The 19,175-nt window shown below is 41.2% G+C and overlaps 1 long non-coding RNA gene across 1 annotated transcript; it reads left to right on the top strand.

Annotated features, from left to right (window-relative positions):
• The first annotated feature begins 10,693 nt into the window (after nucleotides 1–10,693).
• On the top strand, nucleotides 10,694–17,899 carry LOC121400399. The gene is made up of 2 exons (XR_005965716.1): nucleotides 10,694–10,849; nucleotides 16,001–17,899. It is a non-coding gene; the product is annotated as an uncharacterized LOC121400399 (long non-coding RNA).
• The last annotated feature ends 1,276 nt before the right edge of the window (nucleotides 17,900–19,175 follow it).

The raw sequence follows: 19,175 nt of genomic DNA, 5'->3' as shown, positions 1-19,175 counted from the left end.
TTATTATTAATAATTATTCGGATGCCCATTGACTTTAATGCATTTGGACAAAATAGGCATGTGTATCAAAATTGTCGCGCTAGTCGAAAATGACATGTGTCAAAATAATTTTGACACCCTTCGACTTCAATGCGTTTTGCAAATTTCCCAGGAAATTCGCAATTTTTTCACGAAGCAAAACGGGACAGATTCGCCCATCACTACTCACGAGCAACATGTTGCTCTCCAACCTCTTGGATGTTGCTCCCAGTGGCCTCAAAGCAGGAGCTAATTTTTGAATTTCAGGCTTGGAGGCAAGTTTTGGTTGTATAAAAACCATGGGAATTGCCAAACACAGTCTTTTGTAGGCTGCCAGTCCTCATAACTAGTGATGGGTGAATTTGTCCCGTTTCCCGTAAAAATTAGCAAAATGGGCAAAAAACTTAGCAAAACGGGATTTTTGATGCCAGCGACAATTCGGCGGCGTCAAAATTGATGGTGGCGAAAATTGACGCACATTAAAGTCAATGGGAGTCCGTTTTATTGTCGCGTCATTGGAACCATCGCTGGTTTCAAATATTTTGTGGCAAATTCGCACATTTATTCGCCAACGGCAAAATGAGCAAATTTTGTGTGAATTTACGCCTGCAAAATAAGTTCGCCCATCACTACACATTACAAATAATCAATAGCAGCCCATATTTGGTACCCCAAGAAAACTTTGCAAACTTCTGTTGCTCTCCTGAACTCAGGGGTAAAAACAGTTGGGGGCCAGGATTCGGTCTTTTTCAGCAGGATTCGGATTCGGCTGAAACCTTCTGCCTAGCCCAACCAAATCCGAATCCTAATTTGCATGTGCAAATTAGGATTCGGATTCTGTATTCGGATGAATATTTCGTGAAGGATTCGGGGGTTCAGTTGAATCCAAAATAGTGGATTTGGTGCATCCCTAGTATATAGCTATAAATGTTTCCATATACAGCTATGGGACCTGTTATCCAGAATGCTAGGGAGCTGGGGTTTTCCGGATAATGAATCTTTCTGTAATTTGGATCTTTACACCTTAAGGAGATACTGACACCAGAAATTAAATTCTTTTTTACATCTATCATATTATTGGCTTTGAAAGCTACTGGTAACTTTGCCATACCTGTATTTAGTTATAAGCTGTATCAGGGAAAGCCATGTAGTGGCATCAACATAGATATCACCATTCTTCCTTGTATGTATGCCTCCTTAGAAAAGAAAGATCTCGAAGCAGGGCAGTCATGAGGGGGGAGAGTTGTAGGGGGCCCCCCGAGGGTAAGGGGGGCCCTGCCACGCCACACTTACTTGGTTAGCCAGGCCCCCCATCTTTCTGAGAGCTGCTGACTTCGGGAAGGCATGGATGTTTAAGGGGCCCTGGCCACCAATTTTCTCATAATGTGGGGGGGGGGCCCTGGCCACCAATTTTGGACATCAATTTTTTTTCTCATGTGGGGTCCTAGCCACCAATATTTTTTAATGGGGGGCCCTGGCCACAAATATTTTATTATGGGGGGCCCTGACAACCAATATCTTTTTATTTTTTATTAACATGTGGGAACCCTAGCCACCAATATTTTTTTTGTTTTTGTTTTACTGTGTGGTGGGGGGCGGACCTGTGGGGTGGGGAGGGCGGACCTGTAGGTGGGGCTTGCGTTGGGTGCAGCCCAGGGGGCCCAAGACATTTTGTCATATGGGGCCCTGCGATTTCTGATGGCGGTCCTGTCTGGGAGTAAAAGGTCTGCTAATCATTTTTATACATCCATATAATGCCCCCTGCCCTGCCCATTTCAGCTCCCCGAGGTGTAGGCGACTGGGAAGTGATGGGCGAATTTGTCCCGTTTCGCTTCACAGAAAAATTTCCGAATTTCCCGCAAAACGGCGAAAAATTCACAAAACGCATTGAAGTCAATGGGTGTCAAAATTATTTTGATGATGGACAATGTCTGCGCCCGTGGGCTTATTTTGTCCAAATGTATTAAAGTCAATGGGTGTCTAAAAATATTTCTGATGCAGCAGATTTTTCGCCGGTGAATTTTCGTGAATCTATTCGCCAGCGGCGAATAGCGGAAATTCGGAACGAATTCGCGCCTGTTGAATTTATTTGCCCATCACTACTACTGGGCAATGGCACTTTGGGTTGACATATATTATCCATACGTATATTTGAAAGCTCTTTTATTAAGTCCTGCGACCCGGAAGAAATGATTAAGCGCATTTTTTTAACTGAGGACCAATTCACAGATATGCGGCTACGGTTTCACTGACTCATTTTATTCGTTTTTTATTTACATCGGATAACCCTATGGATCATGTGCTACAGAGACTGGGGGGGGATTGGGAATACATCAGGCACACGCAGTCCAGGGCAGTTTACAGTTTGTTTCTTTTGTTCGAAAGACAAAGAGATTTTTCCCAAGGACAAATAATAATAATAATAATAATAAAAAGCCTGTCCGGACATTTAAGCTCTAAATATGCTGCTTGTTCTGTTCCTATAAATTACTGTGTAGTCATAAACCACTGAATTCACAGCAAAGATGTCAGCACAGTGCAGTCCCCCCTCCTCGTCATCAATAACGGGATGCCGGCTAATGTCGCCCGAACGATTCTTTCTTGCCTCAAGCATTACATGTAAATAATTGCCCCATTTTTATCTATTGCACATAATACTGACCGGAAAGGAATGAATGAGTGGATTTAAACAACGGCTGCATTATTTTAACCTCTTGTACTTATAGAATGGGGAGAGAATGTTGGACTGAAGTGTAACTGTGTAACACTATAATATTATATCACATAGACCAACGATTCTATTTTTTGTTGTTGAATTGCCAAGATGTATTTCCCAGGGTATTGCCTTATATTGGTTGCAGTCCAGCAATTTGCTCTGAAGACATTGAGTGCACCATTATTATTCCGTAAAAATACTTTTACTCTTTTTTGTAACCTATTAAACCTTTTCTGAAAGGAGAACCAAAGTAACACACATATAGGTTTCCATGTAGCTAGTGCTCAATGTGTTGTATTGAACCGCTCATGTAATAAAAGGCACCAAGTTTGCCCAGGAGCAGTAACCCATAGCAACCAATCAGCAGCAGTAGCATTTCATGGTCACCCATTTAAAAGCAAGCATCTTGTTGGTTGCTATGGGTTACTGCTCCCGGGCAAACTTTTATTACAGATGGGGGTAATACTTTTAACTAAACCTTAACAGAACCAACATTGCTGCTGCCAGCTCCCTTAAAGGAGAACTAAAGCCTAACTAAAGAAGAAGACTGGAAATGTTGTATATTTTGTTTTGGGCTTCCGTACCAGCCCAAGGCAACCACAGCCCTTTAGCAGTAAAGATTTGTGTCTCCAAAGATGCCCCAGTAGCTCCCCATCTTCTTTTCTGCTGATTCACTGCACATGCTCTGTGCTGCTGTCACTTACTGAGCTTAGGGACCCTCTCACAATATACAGTACACATAGAATAGAAATGTCACAATATAAGGCTGATTAGTAATTAATACAGATAATTACTACATGGCAGCACAGAAACCAGTGCAATTAGCATCAGAATTTAATAATCAGCCCTGTAGCATCAGCTTATATTCTAGTCCAACCTCATTTTCTGCTGGATAATTAGTGACGAGCCCTAAGCTTAGCTTCTCAACAGCCAATCAGAGCCCACTGAGCATGTGAGTGTCACAGACACTTTCCAAGATGGTGACCCCCTGTGACAAGTTTGAAGTCCTGGATCATTGCTGCTATTGACAAGCTGAAACTTTAGGCTGGTGCAATAAGTTCAATATGTAAAATATGGAATTTTTTTGCCATATTCATTTCTAGGGTTTAGTTCTCCTTTAAGCCTGCAACTAATCTAGCACATGCGCACAAGGGTGTCCCAACGAGGGTTAATTATGATGATACATAGGTATATCATGTGACTCATGTGTCAATGTTGAGAGCATGATAACAAGGTTTGTATTGGGTCAGCAGGACACTGAGAGAAAACCTAATGGACACTTGCCATTGTGGGCTCCAGCACCTCAGGCCAACCTTTCATTTCAGTTTCTGTTTTAGCTTTCTCTTCTTTTTCTTTGTCCTTTAAATCTTTACACAACCATGCCTTTATCCAGCACTGTTAGGGTAAGGCCACACTAAGCGATAGCGCGGCGATTTGACTCGCCGCGACTATTCGCCGCGACTTTTAATCCTCAATCGCTGGCGAAACTTTGGCGCTGGCGTCTATGGGGAATCGCTGCGTAAAAACACACGCGGCGATCTTTTTTCTATTGTCGCTCGAAATCGCCTCGCTAGGCGATTTCGAGCGACAATAGAAAAAAGATCGCCGCGTGTGTTTTTACGCTGGCGATTTTGCGCGATTTCCCATAGACGCCAGCGCCAAAGTTTCGCCAGCGATTGAGGATTAAAAGTCGCGGCGAATAGTCGCGGCGAGTCAAATCGCCGCGCTATCGCTTAGTGTGGCCTTACCCTTATTCAAACCTTTCCCAGCTGGAAGCAGAACGTTTATCAGAAAACATCCACTAGATGGAACCACTAGATGGCACTATTTTTTAAAAAAAATATATTTTGTAACTAGATTGGCTGTGTTTTTGCTACTAATGGGGAACCAGAGTTTATAGATAGTGATGGGAAAATCTGACCCATTTTGCTTCACCCAAAATTTGCGAAACTGCAAAAATTTGCAGAAAACTTGGCAAAAAATTCACAGAAAAGCATTGAAGCCTATGGGCGACACTTTTTTTTTTTGGACGCTTAAGGCATCAAATGGGCATCATTTTTGCTGTGAAACTTGGCAAAAAATGTCACTAATTATAGACAACACCTATTAACTCTTTAGCCCTTTGTGAACATACAGGTCTGCTTCCCGTCTGCCAAATGGTGTTTTATGCAGAAGCAGTGTCGGACTGGGACACCAGGGGCCCACCCAAAAACCTTAGACCAGGGGCCCACTCTCAGTACTATTATTTTTCCTCTCCTCACTCAACCTATATTCTCCTAGTCTCTTTTCCTTACATACTATAATCTATTATTCCATCTATTTAGCCTCTTTATTGTCAAATAAATAAGGAATGACCATGAAATAGGCCAAATGTTTAGCAGCATGAGGTTCCACTGAAACCTGGGCCCACCGGGAGTTTTCCTGATATCCCTATGGGCCAGTCCGACACTGTGCAGAAGAAAATAATGTAATGATACAGTATTCTCAATATTTGCCCAGAACTAACTAGAGGGGTAAGTGGGAGATATTGGTCTCATCACAGATTGTTATTCAAGCTCTGTCCTTCTCTTCCAAACTAAGCACAAGGGTTATTCAGTGTCACCGTACCTCCAGCCTCAGGGGCCCCCCACACCATCCCTTGGGCCACCAGCCACAAAATCTCTGCACCGCCGCCATTGTCACCGCCTCACAGCATTGCAGAGTGAAGGAGCGGCTCTAGGCCCAGTCCGACCCTGATTGGCTCCGACCCTCCAGGGAGCCCCACATGTTGGAATTGGAGCTCAGACCAGGGCAGCAGCTCTTAGAATTTAGAGCCTCCACAGTCACACAGGACTGGGGAATAGACCCTGAACCGCCTGAAGACAGCAAACAAGGAGGAACAACACAGCCCTCACACCCTCCTTGTGCTCCATCCGAGCTCTCTCTACCAGGCCACCACTATTTATCCGCTGCAACCCACGGCATTAAGAAGCCTTCAAATGTCATACCTGGGTGCAGATCTGGGCCGGTGGGGCCTACTGAGTTTTTTCCAGGTGTCCCTCTGGTCCAGTCAGACCCTGAGGTTATTGCCCTTTGTAGACATGAGACATGCCACCAAGAGAAGCATAGGGGAGCACCAGTAGCACCCGTGCTAATAATGACCATAGCTTGGACATAGAAGATGGATCTTGTACTATGCGTCCATCTCTGCCTTGTGTATTTTGCTGTTTTTATGCAGATGCAGCGACATCACTGGGAGAGATTTCTGCAGCAGTGTGCCAGAACATTCTATCAGATTGAGTCTCTGCCCCAAATAGTTTACAGTCTAGTTGAAGTGCCCAAGGCAGATATAAAGCAACTTGCCTGAGGTCACAAAGCGACTCATATGAGAAGCGAGAGAGGCTGCTAAGTCTGTTCCATCGGCAGCTCGGCTGTGACAGCAAGACATGGGCTTCCAGAGAAAGACAGAGGATTTCCAACTGTGCTAATGAATTGTGCTCTAATTCTGGAGAACGCTGATCATTGCTAGTTCAGCTTGAGAAGGGTTACTATACACAGATTTCATCCTCTGTTTCCTAGCCGGCACTTGATCATAGAAAAGGCAATTTCGCTGTGCAAATGGATTAACCCTTTGGAGGCAGTGCTGTCTTCTATTCTCTGCTGCAGTGGATCTATGTCCCAAATATACAGGGGAGCATGGAGATTTGTCTTTCATCTCAAGGGAAACTGAACTAATGAGACTATAAATGGATCAGATCCAGAAGCCCCACGCTACAGTATAACCTGCAAACAAATGCATGTTTATATTGGATTTAGTCGATGAGAGCAGGGGCTCATTTCCCCCATGTTTACAGATTTGCATAAGAGGGTTTGCTGTGCATTTGTCTCTGTCTGAAAATCATATCGAAAAATTGGGAAACAAGGAGCAGCTGCTTTTTTGTGTTGCACCCACAATTATGTGATGTATATAACCCCACATTGTTTTCATACCCAGTCACCCATCCAAATACACAGCTATTTTACATAAAAGAGCATGATCACAAGCGTTATCTAAAAAAAAAAAAAGCCCAAGAATCTATTTATGTGTTTGAATTACGGGTATGGGATCCGCTATCAGGAAACCCTTTATCCGGAAAGCTCCAGATTTGGGGAAGGCCGTCTCACATAGACTCCATTTCAATCAAGTAGTTCAAAAAATGTAAAATGATTTCCTTTTCTCTTCGTGTTATGCTATATACGTAATAGTATACTTGTATTCTATACTGTCAGTAACATTGTGATTGCTAATAAAAATTTAAGTTACAAAAAAAAAAAATGTCCTTTTTCTCTGTAATAATAAAAATACTTTGAAAACAAAACAATCTGGTTTGGTTTAGTTAATGCTTAAATTATTTTTTTTGAAGACAAATTATGGCAATCCACATTATAGAAAGAGCCTTTATCCGGAAAACCCCAGTTCTCAAACATTCTGGATAACAGGTCCAATACCTATATACTATATAGGGCTGGACTTTGGTGAATTTGCAGAGTAACAATTGTTTGCCTGAGCGGAAATTCGCCTGGTGGTAGGGCGTGAAACCAGGGCCGGAACTAGGGGTAGGCAGAGGAGGCAAGTGCCTAGGGTACAACGAAGTGGGTGCACCAAGCATGTACCTCTTCTTTCAACTTACCCCCTCTCCAGAGTGAATTGAAATATCAGACGCACACACATGCGTAGTTCTGGACGCACACTCATGCACACTTGAGGCTGTGCTGGCCAGGGCCGGAACTAGGGGTAGGCAGAGTAGGCACGTGCCTAGGGCGCAAAGCTGGAGGGGCATCAGGCACGCACTTACTCCTACCCCTAGTCCGGTCCCTTCTCTGCCGACCGCCCACTGTGCCATGCATGCGTTAATTCGCACATGCGCAGAAGCAGTATTCCACGCAGAAGCAGAAGCGTTTCTCACACATGCGCAAAAGCCTTTTTTCGCGCATGCGCAGGAGAGTCTTTTTGCGCATGCACAGAAGCGTATTTTTGCACATGCGCAGAAGCGCTCATCCAGCCGGCGCAGCAGCCGGGCAGGCTGCCTAGGGTGCCTGCCCGGCTTGGCCCGGCTCTGGTGCTGACAAGGGGGCAAAGCGGCCGGGTTGCCTTGGGTGCCCGGCTGTCTTGGCCAGGGTCTGCCCGAATCTGAGCTAGCTACAGTCTCTTCCGATAGCATATTGTCCTCTACACCTGTTAGTAAATTGCCGATGTCCCTGCAGATGAGATTTCTGGTGAATTTTCGAAAGCACTTCTCCCTTTAGTAAATCTGCTTCTTTGAGTCTAGAAATCTGCTCCATAGTTATCAAAGTGAGGCGAGAAAGTAGAACAACTTTTTGTGTGTGTGTCTTTTGACATCTGCAGCAGTGCCTTGAACCCTTAGCAAAAACATACAGGTACCCTCCATTTGTGGTCATACTCACCTGTCATGTGATCTGCACTCCCACAACCCCAACCTGTCTGTACCAGGCCCCCTGTACTCATGGGGTTTGCTCCCCCCTATAGTCACATCACTGACCTGCAGTCTTTGCAGCAATGCCTTTTGCCTGGGATTTTACAAAGCTTTCTCTTCTCAAATTAGAGTAGATCTCCATAGTAGTAAAAGTCATAATCGGTGAAAACCATTACTACATGCAAGGCAGAAGATTTTTCTTCCTTCATCTAATAAGGCCAAATCCTACTCACGCAAGGTTTATCAGAACGGCAAAGAATGGGGCCCTTCTGGCAATTCAGAGGGTGTTTAAACCTTAGCAACAGCTGGCCCCTTCCAGCGAAATTCACGAAACGGCGAAAATTTTGCGAAAATATGAATTTTGATGCCTGCGTCAATTCTGAAGCGTGCATCAATTTAGACGCCGGTGTTAAAGTCAATGGATGTCCGGATAATGTTGATGCGCAACGGTTTTGACGCGAGTGACTTTTCCGACGCGCGTCCAAACTTTTTATTCGCCAGTGGTGAAACGCCGAAATTTGCTCCTGGCAAATTAATTCACCCACAACGTTAACAAGCATAACACTGATACAGAACTCCAATAGCAGGTGACTGCAGGGAAATCCTTTTAATCTCCCTGTAAATATCTAAGGAATTTACCACAGTGGAATTAGCAGATTTTCAAGAAAATTTCTCTAAGAAGCCAAAGCAGAAAAAGCTGCTATTTTCCTTTAATAGATATTGGTATATTTATGGCCCTTTGATAAATCCAGGTATGGGATCACTTATCCAGAAACCTATTATCCAGAAAGCTCAGAATTACAGAAAGTTCATCTCCAGTAGACTCCATTATAATTAAACAATCCAAATGCTTAAAAATGATTGTAGTAGTACAGGTATAGGATCCCTTATCTGGAAACCCGATATCCAGAAAGCCCCGAATTACGGACTCCATTTTATCCAAATAATCCAAATTTTTAAAAAATGATTTCCTTTTTCTCTGTAATAATAAAACAGTAGCTTGTACTTGATCCCAACTAAATTATAATTAATCCTTATTCGAAGTAAAACCAGCCTATTTGGGTTTATTTAATGTTTAAATGAATTTCTAGTAGACATAAGGCATGAAGACCCAAATTACGGAAAGATCCGTTATCCGGAAAACCCCAGGTCCCGAGCATTCTGGATAACAGGTCCCATACCTGTAGTAGTAAGTACCTTGTACTTGATCCCAAGATATAATTAATCCTTATTGGAAGCAGAACCAGCCTATTTGGGTTTATTTAATGTTTACATGATTTTCTAGTAGAGTTAAGGTATGAAAATCTAATTACAGAAAGAGCCGTTATCCAGAAAACCCCAGAGCATTCTGGATAACAGGTCCTACACCTTTACAGCTTTAGCTTCTTCATAAATATTAAACATATTGAAGCATTCCCTGTATGAGCTGTAACTGCTGCAACTCAATTATAAAAGGCGCTAACATAAACCACCCAATAACAGGTAAAGAAATAAAACTAATGCCTTTTGCCACCTGCACCACTAATTTTGTGGTCTATGTATTGAAATGTCCATGCGGAATACTTGACGTGGGTAAAACAATTCGATCTGTCAACACTAGAATTAAGGAACATAAAAATAACATCAGAAATTTCAAAGCAGACACTTATAATGACACTCCAGTATCTAGACACTTTGCCACTGCTAAACATAATGCCTGCCAATTAAAATGGAAGGTATTGGAGGTCGTGCCGAAATCACCTAAAGGAGGCGATAGAAATACCATGTTATTGCAAAGAGAAGCACGATGGATTAGGCGCCTGGATTGTGTTTATCCTAAAGGGATGAATGAACAACTAAATCTAGTATGCTTTTTGTAAATCTGAAGTTTTAGAGTATTAATTACTTATTTCTTCTACAGGAGATATTGACAGTCAGCTAGTCTTTACGGATCTCCTGCCGTATCAAGTAATGGTGAGTTTTGATACAGGAGACTAAAATTACATGCTGGCTACATCATGTTGCAATTATAAGTAAATATAACAATGTTGACATAGTAACAACATTATACAAAAAGTATCTATTAACCTGGAAAGCAACAATGTCTTTAAACCACTATTAATGTAACACTAATGCGTGAGTAACAACATTTTCTATAGCTAGTGCCTGGATAGGCCTAACGGCAGTTTCCTTTACGTATAGGCTAGACTACTGGAGTATTGGCCTGGCGACAAGTGGAAATGGAGAAATGGACTCTTTTATTTTTAGTTTTGTCTCAAATAGTGTTAAATTTTAAAAGGTTTTTGTATTTCCACTACACGAATACTTCACAAATTGGTGGATTCAAGCGAATTTCGTGGAGACTGAAAAACTGTTTGTGTTATGCATATTAATTGACTTAATTGTTTTAAATGGTTTTAATTAATACCAATTCTGACTTACCCACAATGCATCACAGTAGGTGAAAGGTCACAAAATGTTTAAATACCCACACCTTGTATGTTCCTGCACACTTGATAAAGGGCCTAGCCCGAAACATGTTGTGTGTTGTGTATTCCCAATAAAAGTTTTTGCAGTTAAGAATACTGCTGTGGATTTGTCCTGCATTCGAATTCTACTGATTGACTCTATTGGGGGATCAACACAGGATACCTCGCAGGATAACCTATCAAGCAAACAAACGGTGAGCTGCAGTCCATTTCTTTATATAATAGACTGTCTCCCATAGACTCCATTTTATCCAAATAATCCAAATTTTTAAAAAATGATTTCCTTTTTCTCTGTAATAATAAAACAGTAGCTTGTACTTGATCCCAACTAAATTATAATTAATCCTTATTCGAAGTAAAAACAGCCTATTTGGGTTTATTTAATGTTTAAATGAATTTCTAGTAGACATAAGGCATGAAGACCCAAATTACGGAAAGATCCGTTATCTGGAAAACCCCAGGTCCCGAGCATTCTGGATAACAGGTCCCATACCTGTAGTAGTAAGTACCTTGTACTTGATCCCAAGATATAATTAATCCTTATTGGAAGCAGAACCAGCCTATTTGGGTTTATTTAATGTTTACATGATTTTCTAGTAGACTTAAGGTATGAAAATCTAATTACAGAAAGAGCCGTTATCCAGAAAACCCCAGAGCATTCTGGATAACAGGTCCTACACCTTTACAGCTTTAGCTTCTTCATAAATATTAAACATATTGAAGCATTCAATGTCACAGTTCTAGTATAGGCTCCCCTGGCCAAGAAAGAAGGCTGGTGCACCTCATTTATGGAAGGGGAAATGAAATTAAACAACAAATCTACTAATGTATATACTGCCAATGATTGCACAATATATCATTTGTACTTTAATCTGTATTTCTTCCTAAGTGGTGATACTGGGGGTGTAGGGTAAATGCCCCTTTTGGTTCCACCCCCAAGCCAACTATATAATCATAAATAAACTGTAGGAAATACACATATTACATAAAAGTAGCAGGACTGACTTGGCCAAATGGTGTTCTTGAGCAGGTCTGGACTGAGAATTAAAATGAGCCCTGGCATTTCAGGTACACAGAGGCCCAATCAGTCTACATAGAGGCCCAAACAGGCCCCACCAGCCCACTAAATACTGACTTTCTATGGGACCTTATAGCAGCCCCTCTGGCATTTGCCAGAACCCACAGATTGTCAGTCTGGGCCTGAGCCTTTATGGCTGGTTCAGTGTGTAAGTGATGCGGCCCACTTTCAGCATCCCATCCCTTTCTGCCTGTCAGAGGATTTATCTCACTACATTACCCCAGGGACCAGCGCAGACATTTTTATCAACAGCCACTGAAGCACCGCTTCTCCTAATGAGCTGTGTCACTCTGAATATTACGGCGTGAAAACAAAGGCCATTGTAATAAATGAGGAAGAGATTTTAACTGATGATAAATTGCTTTCGCAGTAAAGAATAGATGCGACACATTTAAAGTGCTAGCAGTATGTTTATCCATTAGCTAATATTTATCATATACGACCTACATGTTGCACAGAATTTTACAAGTTAGTAGTATCGGTCTCTTTCTCAGAGGTGCATAAAGTCTAATTTCATGGCACACAAATAAGCATTAGGGTCACCATCAACAGGGGTCATTCATTTGTTATATACGTCTGATGCTGTCTGTCCCATATGTTTACATTGAACTTCCCTATATACCATGACATTGCATCAGATATCAGCCATTCAGCCACAGTTTGCAGAAGGACTAATATAACAACTGACTATTCACCCCAAATCTCTCACTAACCTACTTTCAAACTGAGCATCTATAAAACAAATTGGCAGTCACCCGAACTTTTACCCTTCCTGAACTTAGGGTTGAGCCTCCCTAATCAATACTCCAGGCCCACTGGGTGGGCAGCCCTACAGTTTGGGTACCACAGAATGCCCAATGATCAAAATGTAACTCTCCAACAGATATTGGAGGTAACCCACTTTTGAGATCCTAATACATAACAGATAATAAATAATCTGGTGAAGAATAAAATTCCATGTTCAAACACCTGCGACCCTTTTTTGGCATACCCCCTTCAAAAAGAATCACTCCCATTGACTTGGCATTTTCCTGTGGCTGAACCTTCCACAGAAATTAAGAAGAGGCTGGAATTTCCCAATATGAAACAAAATACACACAAATTTGCAGCAATAACAAACTTTATATTAGTGATGAGCGAATCTGTCCTGTTTCAGTTCGCTGAAAAATTTGTGAAACTGCGAAAAAAATCACAAAACTGTGAAATTTTGCGTAATACGTCAATGAGCGTTTTTTTACACGAGCAACAATTTTTCTTGCTCCAAATGCATTGAAGTCAATGGGCGTTTTTTCTTATGGTAACTTTTTTCTCCAAATGCATTAAAGTGAATAGGAGTTTTTTCTTATGGCGACTTTTTTGTTCTAATGCATTAAAGTCAATGGACGTTTTTTTTAAAAAAAAAATTGCACATCATCGCAAATATACTTGATATAGAAAGAAAAAAAATATAATGGCCATCTGATACAATTAAACCCTTCTGCAATAGGGACATGTTGTGCACTCACTAATGGAAATATTCTCTGACTGTCTAACTAGCACAGTACTTTAAATATAACACTGCTACAGATTAACTCTGGATGGAATAAATAATTGCACATTTCAGTCCTTTGCAATATGTTTCTTCCCAAGAGCTCTTATAACCCATGTAGTGGTACCTTCCCCAAAGTACATCTCTTTGGATAAAATTCCCCAAAGTACATTTCTTTGGACAAAAGCAGTCAAACTGTAAAGGAAAATAGACAGCATAGTTATAAGCAAACAAGCTTGTGCATGTTATAATCTGAAAAAGGTTATCTTTCTGAGGATGAACAAAGGAGCACTTTCCATATAAAATCACATCTTCTCTGGCCATATGGAGGAAAAATTATTTTAGCACAAGTACAAGCATTTTTGGCCAAAACCAGCCTCTTAAAGGAAGCACAGGGCTTTGTGGTTGAAGAACCCTCATCCACACTTTTCTAACATTGTCACCTTTTCATCTGATTATCACTTTGTGTGATGGTATACTCAGGGTTCCAGCTTTTAGCTAAAATTTAAATGGAAAGGAAGGGAGGATGGGATAGGAAGGAAGGAAGGAAGGAAGGGAGGAAGGAAGGAAGGAATACCAACACAGCCAAAGGGCCCCTCATTGCTACAATACCAACACAGCAAAGGGCCCCTCCCAGAAAGCTTGTATGGTTTTCCTTGCACTTAGTTATATAGGAGAGTAGGGATTTATATAGAATATGTGTTTTATTTCTTTGTACTAGGGTAGACCCATTTTGTTTCTGCATGAATACATTGTACCATTTGGCAAGCATGCTATTTTGCCGGCACCCACAAGTAAGCTATTTATTCCTTAAATATGATCCATCTATCATATAACAACCATATGCTGTACATCTTCACATCTATGAAAACCAATACAATGCACCATGTTGTACAACTATGCTGTTTTTAGCTCTCCTTTAAAAAGGCTATTCCCAATCTCTCCCCATACGACTACTTTAATACAAACTAAAAAACTAAAAAAAGGTAAGCAATAACATGTTTCTGCACTACTTTATTCCTTGCCATTGTGATGTTTCCCATTGGCACCAAACGTTTTTTGCTGCAACGCTGCTTCTTGCAGTGCAAATGGGTTAATGTCTATATTGGCTTACTTATTGCAGAAAAGGTATTATAGTAAATGCTCCTGCAATGGCTCTGAAATATAAAGCTAGCATCATCAAACATTTATGCCTGCTTACCGTCAGGGTTAGGAACTAGTCCAACTTTTATGACTGGTAAAAGAAAAAAAAATTGCTGATTACTCATCAATTAATTCTCTGCTCGTAGAATGAGAGTAGGTTTATCTGCAATTAAATGTGTGTTACATTCTTAAAGAGTTGGATCTAGAGAACACAAACCGTTCCCTAAATACCGCCAAATCAACCGTGTCATTTTTAAAGATGGAAAATGAATTAAATTCCGTTCTGATTACATTTTGACTCGTTTTGGAAAAGGTGGAAACGGGGAAATAAAGGACTGAAATATTTTATTATTTCATCTTTATTTGTTTGGATTTATGTAAAAGTGCATTGTTGTGTATGTAAGTGGAATCATCTCGCTCCATCAGAAATCTCAAATCCCCCTTTTGGTTAGAAGTTTCTTTGATTTAACAACTCCACTAGTCTCTGTCAGCAAGGGTGCTCCACCAATGAGGCGAGTTGAGACACTCGCCTCAGACAGCAGCGCACCCCTGGTTGCCAGGGGCGCCAAAAATGCCACTCCTGGTAACTAAGAGCTGAATTTCTGGTTTTCAACCCTAAAATTCGGCTTCTTCTAGTGCAGAGAGCGCAATTGCCATCTCTGCACTAGTGACGTGGACCACTCCCGCCCCCTCTGGCACTGAAAAGGTGCCTCAGGCAGCAAAATGGCAAGGATCGCCCCTGACGGTCAGCAATATTCACCCAAAACCTACCTTTGTAAAATGTATAATGAAGCAATAGAATTCTTAATGAATCAGATGAAAATTGAGCATAGGACTGGCCAGATATGGGATGACTTTGACGTAGTTGGCCAGCTTAAATATATTGCAATATATGGACAAACAATCCCTGTTTTGTTTAAAGGGTAAGGCATTTTTCAGTAGCAGTATGCACAAAATGTCTCTGTCTTAAATATATTGATAATGGGTTGAGTGCAGAGGAATCTTGTATTTGTCTATATGTAGTTTGTGGTCACAGCCTCATTGCAACCCCGCCTAATGGTTTTAAAAATTAGTGGTGAGCACAACTTTTCCTTGTTTCCCAAAACCTACCTTGCCTACTCCATCAAAACACATATATGATCATCAGCCAAAGTCCTTCAATATTGTCCAAAGTAGTGGAGCAGGGAGTGGAGCAGGGGGCATAGCCAGGGGCATGACAGACATAAACAAGATCTCCCGAGGTCACTTCAGATCTATGATGGCATATGTGACCCGTTGGTAGAATACACAATCACTTTTAATTGTAAAATTTGTGGCATGGTGCAGCCAACTTCAATCAGACTTTGTCCTTAATTCGGCCAGTCATGAGTCAATGGTTTCTTCTAACCTGGTTCTTGAACAACAGTTTAAAAATTAAAGATGACCTATAAGACCACATGACTTCCTCCTCACCACTGTTATAAATTTACCAAGCAGTACAGAAACCAATATTAATAAACTTGAGATGGGAAACCCTGTACTGACACGTCAGGACTAGAAGAAATGGAATTTATTATATGAAGGTACAGTAAGTGAATTCCTCATTTTTTTCTACAGATGGGATCTACCAAGCAATACCCCCAAGACAAAAAGGGGTCAGAAAAATAACTCATCAACTTGCTACCAAAGCCATGGCTTACAAGGCAAACAGCACATCCATGAAACAGAGAAACTGATATAACTTATAGCCTCAGACAATTGGATATGAAAACACTCTACAAGCCATAGGTATCAGAATGTACTAGGGCCTGAAAATCAATTTGACAACAAGACTACAATTCCAACTCTGAACTACCAACGTATAACATATGATGAGACTCAAGCAACACAGAGCAAAAAAGATTATCCCATGCTCGAGGTGTACCTTCCCACACTAGAGAGACTTCCACAATATGGTTGCCAACACTTAAAAACCCCAGCTGAAAAGGAAAAAGAAAACTGTCTAATCACAAGTGCCCACTAGGGGCCAAAACCAGATTGCTAGTGTCACCACCCTAGAAACCACCCACAGGCCAGATTATCCCCACCAAAATTCTTGCAACATCTTGTACACATTACCATTAGTGCTGGAGCAATGTACCCAACCTTCAGCACTAGCATGTGACCTTAGAAATGTAGGCTTGGTGCTAACTACCATCTAGTACCACACCAGTATCTAGTACCACACTACAGTTCAAGCACCCCTAGGGACCCCATCTACTGGTGCCAACCAGGGAGGACGCATGTAACAACTTTCACACAAGTCAGCCTCCATGCACACAAGCCAGCCAACACATGTGCTATGCCAACACAACTCACCAGCATAGATGCCATGTCTGCAACCACTTGTGGACAAGCCAGCTATCGTGCATGCCTGCATAAATACACAAGAAGCTGCCACACCTATAGTCATTGATGCCCAAAACCTCGCAGAACATGCCAACCACCAGTTGAAAGCAGTCAGTGCATAAATAATGGTACACAAGCTAGAATTTTGCTTGAAACACCTAACGCACACCTCAATCCACCCTGAATGTACTAGCCAGTTACTGTACCTACAAAACAATGGTCCACTTGCCAGCCATTGCTAGAAAGTAGCGATGTACACAATACTAAAGCAAAGATCAGATATAAAGCCAACATACAATGACCCAGCCAGCTACTGAATACCAGTCAGCACAGAGACGAGCTACTGACTCTAAACTCATGGCAACAAACAGCTGATACGAAAACCTCGACTGGAGTCACCCAGCATGCCAAATGCTAGTGCAAGGCAGCCACAATGCATGCAAGGATTGTAGCCGAAGGCAGACGTTCTTTCTACCAAAGGCTGTTGTCCTTCCCTAAACTGTCACGAGGCAACAGTGAAGCTTTCCAAATCCCACAGAAAAGGCCAGCAGCTGCATGCACCAAGGACCAGAGCTAAAGTCCAGAGGCCACATGCGCCAAAATCCCAGACTCCACATGCGCCAAAGGCCACAGCAAAGGCCGTACACCACATGTGCCAAGGGCCACAGCAAAGGCCGGACACAACCAAGGCAGGAAAAGACCAGCAAAAATACAGTATGTACCAAAGGCTTTAGACAAAACCTTCAAACACACAATAGCAAAGACCAGAAGCCACTAACCAAAGCCATAGTAAAAAGCCAACAGCAACACTAGCCAAGTACCCTAACAAGAGCCAGCAGCCATGTGAGCCAAAGGCCATCACAAGAGTCAGCAGACATGAGGGGGCAAAGGCCATCACAGGGACCAATGATCACGCTAGTTTTCATGCTTGTGTTGCTCCCCAGCTCTTTTAACATTTGAATCTGGCTCGCGGGTGAAAAAGGTGGCACTCTAGCAGTGGCCTTAGAGCTTTTCTGTATAAGCCATAAAGAGCGATTGATTTTTTAGCTTTTACTTTAATTTATACTTCAATTTATTCTATCAGTTATATCCAATTAAAATGATTTTAATAAATATAGATTTACAGTTCATTATACTGTATGTGTGTTTTTATTTTCAATATAAAGGTGCCCCCTTCACAACAAGCAGTTATTTACTACTTTGCTTGTTACCAACTCAACTCTCATTATTATGCCACAGAAGCCTTCTCTGGAATAATAGCTTCCTTTGCACAAAGGATCTGATGCAGACTGGAATGATTTATATTGTTAAACATCATACTTAAAATAATTAGGACATGTATTCTATTTTTCTTAGCAGGGCTCCAGGGATTAACAGCCTTTGGTATGTATACAGCTATTACAGGCCAAACATGCTCAGTATGGGCTTCAATACCTAAGATTCCTTAACAGCTCATGTAGCAGAAAATGTATATAATGTCTCTATACACATATACATCATACATAATAATGATAAATGGCACAGAGAGCATTCATTGAATGTTTCACATGACACATTTTTGATTTGATCTTGGATTTTTTTACTGGATGTTGTGAGATTCTTATTTTTGGCCATATTAATGAATTATTTAATAGGAGTCAAATCAGGGAAATTTGTACAATCTGAAAGATGTTGAACTGCTGGTCATTAGTGATTAGTGATGGGCGAATATGTGACGTTTTGCCGAAAAATTCGCGAATTTTTGCCAGGGAATTTTCACGGGCGTTTCGCGAATTTATAAATTCACTACGAATTCGCGCCTGGCGAATAAATTCGCCCATCAGACATGGATTTGCAGCGAATTTCCACGTTTCAGTGTCGAGTCAAAATTGTCAAAATTATTTTGATGCCCACTGACTTCAATGTGTTTCGATAATTTTTCAGCAAAGCGAAACGGGACAGATTCGCCCATCACTAATGGTCATCTCTGTTTGCAATACAACCTCCATTAGTCTTTTATTTTTAAGTGGTGTGTATAGTCCTTTCAACAGGGCAAAGGGCCACATTACTCATGTTTCTGTTCAGGCTCCTCCTATTCATATTGCAGACTCTCGTTCAAATCAATGCCTGGTGGCAAGGGTAGTTTGGACCATAGCAACCAGATATTCCTATCTGCAGAGCAATTAAATAAATTGCTAAATAACTCAAAATATTAAAACATAAAAACCAAATGCAAATTGTCCCGCTATAGCACTCAAAATCATCATCATCATGCCAAAAGTTAATGTAAAGGTTAACACTCCGTTTAATGCCCTGAATGGAAGTTATATATATATATATATATATATATATATATATATATATATATATATATATATATATATATATATATATATATATATATATGAATTTTTTGGCTTGACAA

This window comes from Xenopus laevis, chromosome 2S, assembly GCF_017654675.1.
Source record: "Xenopus laevis strain J_2021 chromosome 2S, Xenopus_laevis_v10.1, whole genome shotgun sequence".
Taxonomy (NCBI): domain Eukaryota; kingdom Metazoa; phylum Chordata; class Amphibia; order Anura; family Pipidae; genus Xenopus; species Xenopus laevis.
Note: the sequence above shows the minus strand (reverse complement) of the source record. Positions and strands in the feature narration are given on the sequence as shown.